The 10,989-nt window shown below is 40.5% G+C and overlaps 1 long non-coding RNA gene across 1 annotated transcript; it reads left to right on the top strand.

Annotated features, from left to right (window-relative positions):
- Window positions 1-3,915: 3,915 nt before the first annotated feature.
- Window positions 3,916-5,663, top strand: LOC142174137 (uncharacterized). The gene is made up of 3 exons (XR_012703469.1): window positions 3,916-3,984; window positions 4,317-4,383; window positions 5,408-5,663. It is a non-coding gene; the product is annotated as an uncharacterized LOC142174137 (long non-coding RNA).
- Window positions 5,664-10,989: the final 5,326 nt, after the last annotated feature.

Consider the following 10,989-nt stretch of genomic DNA (forward strand, 5'->3'; position numbering starts at 1 on the left):
TCACTTGAGGGATTGCCCTCAACCTCCGAGAAATTTTAACCAGGCTTCTATTCAGTCAGCTACACCGACTAAGACTACTCGTAATACTTCAGGTGCTATAGGTACAAGAAATAGAGGTCGAGGTGCTAGAGACCGTGCTACTGTGAATCAAGGACAAGGCAATGCTAGTAGAGGTCAGGCGGGAGTTTTTGCATTTACTAGACAGGATGCTCAGGCCTCAAATGCAGTGGTTACAAGTATTCTTTCTGTCTGTTCATTTGATGCACTTGCGTTGATCGATCTGGGGTCTACTCACTCCTATGTGTCCTCGTACTTTGCTTTGAGATTTAGTAGACAGCCCGAGCTATTGAATGATCCTTTTCTAGTTGCTACTCATGTTGGAGAGTTTTTGTTAGCTGAATACGTGTATCGTGCTTGTCAGATTCGGGTTAAGGGTAGGGATACTCTAGCTAACCTTATTGTACTTGATATGATTGACTTTAACATGCCGATGGGAATGGATTGGTTATCTTCTTGCTATGCTATAGTCGATTGTCATGCAAAGATAATTAAGTTTGAGATACCAAATGAACCCAGTTTTATTCTAAGAGGGAGTCAAGTACCAGAGACTTGCAAAATTGTATCTTTTATGAAGGCTCAACGACTTCTAAAGAAAGGTTGCTTGGGTCTCTTAGCTATTGTAAATGATACAAGAAAGGAAGCAGTTAGTATAAAAAATTTACCGTAGTGAGAGAATTTTCTGATGTACTTCCTGAGGATTTACCAGGATTGCCTCTAGTACAAGAAATAGACTTTAGTATTGATTTGCTACCTAACACACAACCTGTCACGACCCAATTACCGAACCTGGTCGTGATGGTGCCTCTCATGAAGACAAGGCCAGTCATTCAACCCAATTCATCCTTTTAAGATAATTAATTAACACACTTATAGTATAAACATGGTTTAATAATATCCAATAGCGGAAAGTATAGATAAAATATGGAAATCCAACCCAACTCAGCCCTAACCGGGGTGTCACAAGTCATGAGCTACTACAGAGTTTACTAAAATTCTACAAAGTATGGAATTAGGAACAACGTCTGAAGATATCATAAATAACAGAAGATAAGGGAGAAAACAGGTCTGCGAATGCCATGCAGCTACCTCGATAACTCCGATGAAAACTGAACAGCAGAAAACTCGCTCTATGACTCAAGAATACCTGTACCTGCACACATGGTGCATGGAATAATGTGAGTACTCCGACCCAGTGAGTAATAAATATAAATAATGACTGTAGGTAAGAAAACACGTTAAGGCACACAACATTCTATATAGAAGCAGTGAAATCATTTAAAATAACAATTCAGTGAAACATCATGTGAAATTTCTTTTAAACCAGTAAAACAAGGAATTTGGCAATAAAATGACGAGTAGAAATCTGCCCCTCGGGCTCAATATCAAAACAACAAGTAGAAATCTGCCCCTCGGGCTCAATATCAAAATAACAAGCAGAAATCTGCCCCTCGGGCTCAGTATCAAAATAATAATTAGAAATCTGCCCCTCGGGCTCAGTATCAAAATAATAAGTAGAAATCTGCCCCTCGGGCTCAGTATCTCAGAACAGTATCGGCCCCTCAGGCTCAGAACAGTATGAAGCAACCAGTTAATGAAATAAGAGCACATAATTATTATGGCAGATAATGCAGATAAGGAATAAATGCATGAGTGCAATGAAATGCATATGGCGGTACCTTCTGGTACCCACTGCGGCGTGCCGCCCGAGCCATCCATATTTATTTATCGTCGATGGCGCTCACTGAGGGTGTGTACAGACTCCGGAGGGGCTCCTATAGCCCAAGCGCAATATCAAGCCATCTCGTGACATCAAATCTAGGCCCTCGGCCTCATATCAATATCAGTATAATCACCCAGGCTCTCGGCCTCAATATCAATGTAATCAACCAGGCTCTCGGCCTCAATATCAATGTAACACTATTGTGGCGCGCAACCCGATCCATGCTCAGTCCAGAAATCATCATAAGCCCCTTGGGCATTCGTAAAACAATAGTTCTCAGCCCGAAATATCATTTAGAAATATCATTAAAGTTTTCAAATCTTAGAAAGATGGCTGAGTTTGCAAAATAGTATTTAAAACCTTGGGCTGAGATCAAATGATATGCAAAATATGCGAAAACAATGATATCAATCCCTGAAGGATTCAAATAATTGGCAAGAAGCCCAAATGTGTAATGACCCGACCGGTCGTTTTGAGCTCCGGCACGTCATTCAGCAGTTTGAGGCCATGAGAGGCTTCATCTCAGGTATATTGACTTGTGTGTATGGTCAGAATTAAAATTCAGGAAGTTTGGAGTCAAATCCAAATGGAAATTCTCATTTTGAAAGCTTAAAATTGAAGAAATGAACTAGGATTGGAATTTTGAGTAAACGACCTCGGAATTGGGATCCAAAGGTTTCAACAGGTTCGTATGATGATTTTGGACTTGGGCGTATGCCCGGATCGGGTTTTGGATAACCCGGGAGCGTTTTGACGCCTATTGTGGAAGATAGCATTTTAGAAGAAATTGCATCAGTTTGGTTTAAAATGCATTTCAGTGTTATTGATATCCGTTTGGGATTTCGAGACTGGGATTAGCTCCGTATGGTGATTCTGGATTTGGGAACATGATCGGAAGTGAATTCGGAGGTCCGTAGGTCATTTTGGAGTCGTTCGGCTAAAGAGGGAAAATTGAAGGTTTTTGAGAAAATTTGGCCGGAAGTGGAAATTTTGATATCGGATTCGAAATGCGAATTTTATAGTTTGGATAGCTTCGCTAGGTTATTTGGGACTTAGGAGTGTGTCCGGAATATTTTTGTGTTGAAATATATGAATTATGTGAAAAATTTGAAGAATTTTGATATTTAATATTGTTAAAGTTGACTTTGGTCAACATTTTTGATAAATAAACCCGGACCCGTGATTTTTCGGTCTTGAAAGGTCCATAGAAAAATATGGGAGTTGAACGTGTTTCCGGAATCGAATTCCGAGGTCCCAGGCCCGAGAAATGAATTTTTTCGTGAAATTATTTTCTGAAAATGTTTAAGGAAAATGAAAATGAAATTTGATCAGAAAGTAATGGTATCGGGCTCGTATTTTGGTTCCGACACCCGGTACAGGTCATATATGTTGGTTAAGCGCTTCCTGTAAAGTTTGGTTACAAACGAACGTTGTTTGACGGGTTTCGGCCTTAAATTGGAAAATTTGAAAGTTTATGAAATTTGAAAGAATTCTTGGATTTAAGGCTCAAATCATTGATTTTGATGTTATTTTGGCGATTTGATCGCTCGAGCAAGTTTGTGTGATGTTTTAGAGTCAGTGTTCATATTTGGTTTGGATCCCCGAGGGCTCGGGAGTGTCTCGGAGGTGTCTCGGAGTGATTTCGGACTTAGGAAAAATTGCAGAAAATTGCATAAATTCTGCTGCGAGTAGTCCAGTTTGGAAGCTCATATATTGTAATATATAAGAAATCAGAAAACGTGCAAAACACAAAAGTTGTAGCCCATAAATTCTAGTATTCGGAAAGTTAAACCATTCACGATTTGGATATCATCTCAGAAAGTTACGAAGGATCGAAAAGGGCTGCTGGAGCAATTTTGGCAGAATTTACGATGCACTTTAGAAGCTCATATCTCAGGATATATAAAGAGTTATGTGGTGTACAACCTATCAGATTAAAGATCTTTGAGTCTAATTTCTAAATATTCAAGCCGTTTGTCATTTGGATATATATACAAGACGTTATGGGTGTTTAAACAGAAGGTGTCCGACAAGGAACAATTTTAATAGGATGTACAACTTGTATAACACAAGTGCAAGGTACAACTCGACGAAGCACAGGCAGATTCTTTTATACACGGATTTAGCTCACTTTTCTTCATTTCTTCAAAGCATGGACGATTTTTGGGGAGCTTCAAGAGGGGATTTTCATCATCAATGTGAAGGTAAGTTATCCCCACCTATTTTGAGTTAAGTACATCAATTATGTATGGATTTGAGCATGAAAATTGTAGAAAAATTGAGGATTTAGGCCTAGGGATTTGAAAATAAGATTTGGTGATTTGAGGGGTCAAATGAACTCCGATTTTGGTAGATTTTATATGTATGGACTCGTGGAGAGACGAGGAATCCGGTGATGTGACTTTCGTAATTTTTCGAGAAGTGGGCCCGGGGCTCGGGTTTTGCTAATTTCGGGATTGTCGATATTTTTCGAGTCTTTTCTATTGGGTTATATTCCCTTAGCCTATTGTGACGTATTCGTTGTGGTTTTGACTAGATTCGACGCGCGAAGAGGTCGATTCAAGAGGAAAGGGCATTGCGGACTAGTTTACTGCCGGTTAGAGGTGAGTAATAGATGTAAATGCTGTTCTAAGGGTTTGAAACCCCGAACTTTCACATCGTAACGCTATATTGAGGTGTGACACGCACTCCATGGCGAGTGCAGGGTCAAATACTATTGGGGATTGTGACTTGGTCCATCCCGTGTGATGTTTATACTATACTGGTGATTGATACACATACTTCATTGATATTACGGGGCTTGATGCCATGTTTGGGGCCTTGTGCCGATTTGTAAAATCCTTAGAGGATTGATATTACTGCTTAGCATGATTTGCATATCATTTAATTTCAGTCCAAGGTTTTAAATGCTGTTTTGCAAACTCAGCCATAATTCTAAGTGTTGAAAACTTAAATGATATTTTTAAATGTATTCCGGGATGAGAACTTCTGTTTTGTAAATGCCCAAGGGGCTTATTATATTATTTTCTGGACTGATTATAAAGTGACTTGAAACAGTGGTAACAATGACACTGTGTGATATACTTGAAATAGTGGTAACAATGACACTGTGTGATATACTTGAAACAATGGTAACAATGACACTGTGTGATATACTTGAAACAGTGGTAACAATGACACTGTGTGATATACTTGAAATAGTGGTAACAATGACACTGGATGATATACTTGAACAGTGGCAACAATGGAACTGTATGATATAAATTGGTTAGGTAACAATGGCTGACCGGTCAGGTAACAATGACTGACCAAGATATTGCGCTTGGGCTGTAGGAGCCCCTACGGAGTCTGTACACACCCCCAGTGAGCGCCGTCGACGATAAATAAATATGGATGGCTCGGGCTGCACGCCGCAGTGGGTACTGGAATGTACCATCATATGCATTGCATTGCATTCATGGATTTCTATTTATACTGTTGTTTAGCTGCTCAGTTCCATATGTTGCTGTATATTTGGATTTTAGCTTACTTTGTGTATTTACTGGATTTTCTTATCTTCGGACTGTAGTTACTTTTATTACTCACTGGGTCGGAGTACTCACTTTACTCCCTGCACCTTGTGTGCAGATCCAAGGCAGTCTCAGGCTCAGTAGATCCAGCTTCTGGGAGTATCGAGGTAGCTGCACGGCGTTCGCAGCCATTGATCTTCTCCCTCCTATCCTATCTCTTTATTTCCGCATTATCAGACTTTGGATATACCATGTATTAGGATGATATTCTGTATTCTAGAGGCTCAAATTCGTGACATCGGGTCCTAGTGAGATTATATTGTGTATTTTGTTAAATTCTTCAGTACTTTAATCTTGCTTAATTGATATTTCTTTCCGCTATTTTTGATAAATTGGGTTAAGTGTTGAATAATGGTCGGGCTTGCCTAGTAGTGTGCTGGGCGCCATCACGACCGTGATTTGGGTCGTGACAAGTTGGTATCAGAGCCTAGGTTACTTGGTCTCGCGAGTCATGAGTCGGTTTGCTGTATATTTGGATTTTAGCTTACTTTGTGTATTTACTGGATTTTCTTATCTTCGGACTGTAGTTACTTTTATTACTCACTGGGTCGGAGTACTCACTTTACTCCCTGCACCTTGTGTGCAAATCCAAGGCAGTCTCAGGCTCAATAGATCCAGTTGATCAGCAGATCCAGCTTCTGGGAGTATCAAAGTAGCTGCACGGCGTTCGCAACCATTGATCTTCTCCCTCCTATCCTATCCCTTTATTTCCGCATTATCAGACTTTGGATATACCATGTATTAGGATGATATTCTGTATTCTAGAGGCTCAAATTCGTGACATCGGGTCCTAGTGAGATTATATTGTGTATTTTGTTAAATTCTTCAGTACTTTAATCTTGCTTAATTGATATTTCTTTCCGCTATTTTTGATAAATTGGGTTAAGTGTTGAATAATGGTCGGGCTTGCCTAGTAGTGTGCTGGGCACCATCACGACCGGGATTTGGGTCGTGACAAGTTGGTATCAGAGCCTAGGTTACTTGGTCTCGCGAGTCATGAGCCGGTTTAGTAGAGTCTCGCGGATCGGTACGGAGACGTCTGTACTTATCCTCGAGAGGCTGCCGAACCTTTAGGAAAACTTCACATTCTTGAATTCTTATCGTGTGTCCTTGATTCAGCTTGAAAAGAAACTTTTGAAATTCCTTCCGCGTGATCGTATGCACCAACGGGCGCTCAGTATCAGATGTGTCTCGATGGCTTTGATTCCCCGATCGAGGGGCGAGGTGTAATCTCTGTGAGTTTGAAGTTAGACCAGTCTGGAGGACTTGAGGCCAAATCTTTGCCAATGGCTTGAGCATCGAGGTGCTGATTTTGTGAGCAAGTGTTTTGAACTCATATGTTCATTATTGTCCTTGTTAGCCGGAATGGCGGTTGGATATCCACGTGATGAGTATGTTAGTGTTGCGAGGTGTATTTGTACGACTTGGTAGTGATGAAGAAGCCTATTGGATAGTAGATGAACTGTTAAGTGATTCGTTTCTTATTGTGATCTGTTGAGTAGCCCGAGTTATGGGCGCGTGAAGAATATTTTTTTGTGTCTCCTAGTTAGATAAGTCTGGGAGCTGAGATCGCTTCCGTAAATGTATTATGACGAAATCGTTGAGTCAAGGAGACCACCTTGAAGGTCGAAAATATTAAAGAAAGAATATGTTCCTACTTGGTTGAATAGCCCAATAATGGAGGGTTGAAGGGTATTTTCTATGTGTTATGATTCAAATAGGTGCAACGCATGTCCATGTATCAATTTAGATTTATGTAATTGATATGCATTGTGATGCTTTGTCAAGTTGTGGATGTGTTGTTAGGATGATTTTGGTGATTCTCTGGCAGGTGGATAGGACCAATTACAAAGGAGGCTCTGCCGAAATTTTTGAAAAATTTAGGACTTAGTAAAAAAAAAAAAAAAAATTGGTCGCCTAGAGAGTGGGCTTAACTGTTGTGTGAGTAAATGCAAGAATTGCAGAAGAGTTAAAATTCCAGATGATTCGTGTTTCCACGAGCTTATGATGGAGTGAGTTTAATCTCACCATGATATTACGACAACAATAGAGTATATGTGTTGTGATCTATGGCTTCGAGCCAAGTTGGGGAGCTTGCTGTTGATTAGCTGATTGCACGGTTTATTACCTGCATGAATTCTGGTTATTGGCGTATTGGTGGGTTATTGCAGCTACGGAAAAGGACCATGAGTGGTAATTTGAGTAAATGAATTGTTGGATGCATGCTATGGTTAGCCTTATTGGCTCATGTTTAGACTTGAGGGAAGATTCATGATTTATGCCTCATATAGGTGTAGGCTTCGAGGAAAGTGATTCCGTTGGGTGCTTTATCGAGATGGTATTCATATGTTATAAAATTCAGTAGAGTTGGTTGCATTCGGGGCCAAGTCAGAGCTGGGTGGCTCTCAATAGTGGTCCTAGTGAATTCAAGAGGCAAAGTGTGGTGCCTGATGATTCTGAGTCTATAAGTACAGTTAAGAGTCAAGATTTTGAAGCAGCTTATGAAGAAAGACACCGAATGTTCTATGATGTTTTGAATTGCGGTGTAGCATTGAGAGACATGAAATGGTCATGGCTTTTGAGACAGCATGGTCTCATGATTTAAGGTCACTCGGGGTGAGTGCGTTGGAATAAGTTAGGTGTTGAAGGGAGATATTATTATTTCTAAGGCAATCAAGGATAAACTGGAAGGAAGTAGATTGATTAGCCATAGTTGAGTTGGCATATTGGTGTCAGTGATCGGTTCGTTCAGCGTGATCGAGTTATGCATGTGATTTGTGGCGGTGCGTGTGAGGCTTGTCGGCCGTAGTGATTGATGTTATTCTGAATCATTCTTCTGTTAGGGCCTGTTATGAGTAGGCGGATCCCAGAAAGGGTTATGGCGGCTTGGACCACTACTTAGAGATTGGCATATTCGATGGTTATGAGAATTCACCTGTATGTTGCTATAGTTCTCCTGAAGTGAGTTAAATGGAAGGTCTTATGTGATGAAGTATTAGCCTATCGGCGGTTCAAGAGTTGTGATGGAAATCGCGTCTATCGTATATTGGCACGTGAGGTGCAGTGAGTGGCATGGAATTTGAAGCAAGGACCAAGGTTGCAGTTTGGTCAATGATTGTAATGTCACGATCTCGGATGAGTAGTATATGAGTTTCAGTGTTTCGAGTAAGATGGGTATTGACGTCAGTATCACCTGAGGTCGGTGTTCTGTGAGAAAGGCTTTGCATCCTGGTTAGGGATTCTTGATCGCTTTTCAGCGTTAGTGCAGCCGGTAGTTTGGATGTGCAGACCCGTTAATTATTTCGGAAGATGGTGGAGCTTGTCCCACAGGAATATTGTATAAGTGTGACATGTAGTCACTTGATTAATTAGAAATTTAAACCAAGTATGAGGATTTTGGTAATATCATCCATTTAAGAATTTATGCCTGGAGGGCACTCTGTTTATTAGGTTATGGACCTGTGAAAGATTATTGGCCTAGCTTGGCACGATCAGGATCGCCTTGAGGTCGGTGGATAGATTTAAATGTGGAAGTGAGCCTTACGTCAGGCCAGTTGTGTTTATTTCAGCAATGCGCTCTTTATGAAAGGATAGTCACGGTCTTATTTCGTGGTCAGCTAATTTATGTAAAGATATATTGCGCCGTATGAGTTGTGAGATGGCTTGGTAAATTCCTTTTGTGTTGAGGTTCCGCTCAGCGGTGATATTATATGAGCAGGATGGCTCTTGAGACTTAGATCATGTATCGTACCTCAGTTGTGCTTGAGTTTGTAGCCTATAGAGCTATATGTTTCTTTGGGAATGGTATTATGCACCTTAGTGTGTTTATGACCGATATCCGGTGTTTTGATGTGATGAGCTTTTCAGCTCAACGTATATCTCCTTATGTGAGTTCTATATGTGGATCGGGTGGCACACCGCCATGGGTATGTTGTTTGGATCGGGTTGCACGCCGCAACAATACGATGTTCAGTTCAGTGCCCATATTTGATTTTGTGTGTTCTGTTTCCCTGTTTTCTGAGGAAGTCTATGTTAGTGTGCGAGTTGAGTAGTTCCTTCTAGAGTTCGCCTTCCTTTTGTATCGTGTTCGAATTGATAGCATACTGGCACATTGTGGCGTCTTGTGGGATTTTTGATTATGTCTGAGGTGGCTTATTTCCTGATCAGTTCGTACTGGGTGAGACGAGGTTACTAGATTTGGGGTCAGTGCAAACTGATTATATGAAGTATATTATAGAGCAAAGATCATTCTTTGGTTTGGGACAAGGTAATGGAACTTGTCAGGAGTGTAGATCCAATGAATTGTTGATTCAGCAGTTGGTTGTGAATTTCGACACATCTCTTCAGTCGTATCGGTGTAAAAAAATAAAATAATAATAAAATAAACTAGAGCAAGACCTGTGTAGATCATGCGATGCAATGGGAGCATCAGATTCATGGAATTCCGACTATTATGTTTAAAAAATGTTATTGTGGTTCTATGAGTAAAGTGATGCAAAGTGTGAATTCAGCAAAGTTATGCAGTCATGTTTGGGTACAGCGTGTGGAGATTGATATGGTGGTCGTATGATGGAAACAGGCTTAGGAGGGAAATTCAGGATGTTGGAATTGGGCCTAATGGCTTATTTGCTTGAATAAATAAGTATATCTACAGAATTATCGAGCTAATGTGCTCAACGGAGTAGTGGTAGCATGGGAAGGTGCATGATATGTTAAACAAGTTATTTCAGACTACTTCAGTGTAGTTCTCAGCACGTTCGAGGACGAACGTATGTTTAAGTGGGGGAGATTGTAACGACCCGACCGGTCGTTTTGAGCTCCGGTGCATCATTCATCAGTTTGAGGCCATGAGCGGCTTCATCTCAGGTATATTGACTTGTGTGTATGGTCAGAATTAAAATTCAGGAAGTTTGGAGTCAAATCTAAATGGAAATTCTCATTTTGAAAGCTTAAAATTGAAGAAATGAACTAGGATTGGAATTTTGAGTAAACGACCTCGGAATTGGGATCCGAAGGTTCCAACAGGTTCGTATGATGATTTCGGACTCGGGCGTATGCCCGGATCGGGTTTTGGATAACCCGAGAGCGTTTTGGCGCCTATTGTGGAAGATAGCAGTTTAGAAGAAATTGCATCAGTTTGATTTAAAATGCATTTCAGTGTTATTGATGTCCGTTTGGGATTTCAAAACTGGGAGTAGCTCCTTATGGTGTGATTCTGGATTTGGGAACGCGATCGGAAGTGAATTTGGAGGTCCGTAGGTCATTTTGGAGCCGTTCGGCTAAAGAGGGAAAATTGAAGGTTTTTGAGAAAATTTGGCCGGTAGTGGAAATTTTGATATCGGATTCGAAATGCAAATTTTATGGTTTGGATAGCTTCGTTAGGTTATTTGGGACTTAGGAGTGTGTCCGGAATATTTTTGTGTTGAAATATATGAATTATGTGAAAAATTTGAAGAATTTTGATATTTAATATTGTTAAAGTTGACTTTGGTCAACATTTTTGGTAAATGGACCCGGACCCGTGATTTTTCGGTCTTGAAAGGTCCATAGAAAAATATGGGAGTTGAACGTGTTTCCGAAATCGAATTCCGAGGTCCCAGGCCCGAGAAATGAATTTTTTCGTGAAATTATTTTCTGAAA

Source organism: Nicotiana tabacum, chromosome 20 (assembly GCF_000715075.1).
Source record: "Nicotiana tabacum cultivar K326 chromosome 20, ASM71507v2, whole genome shotgun sequence".
NCBI classification, from domain to species: Eukaryota; Viridiplantae; Streptophyta; class Magnoliopsida; order Solanales; family Solanaceae; genus Nicotiana; species Nicotiana tabacum.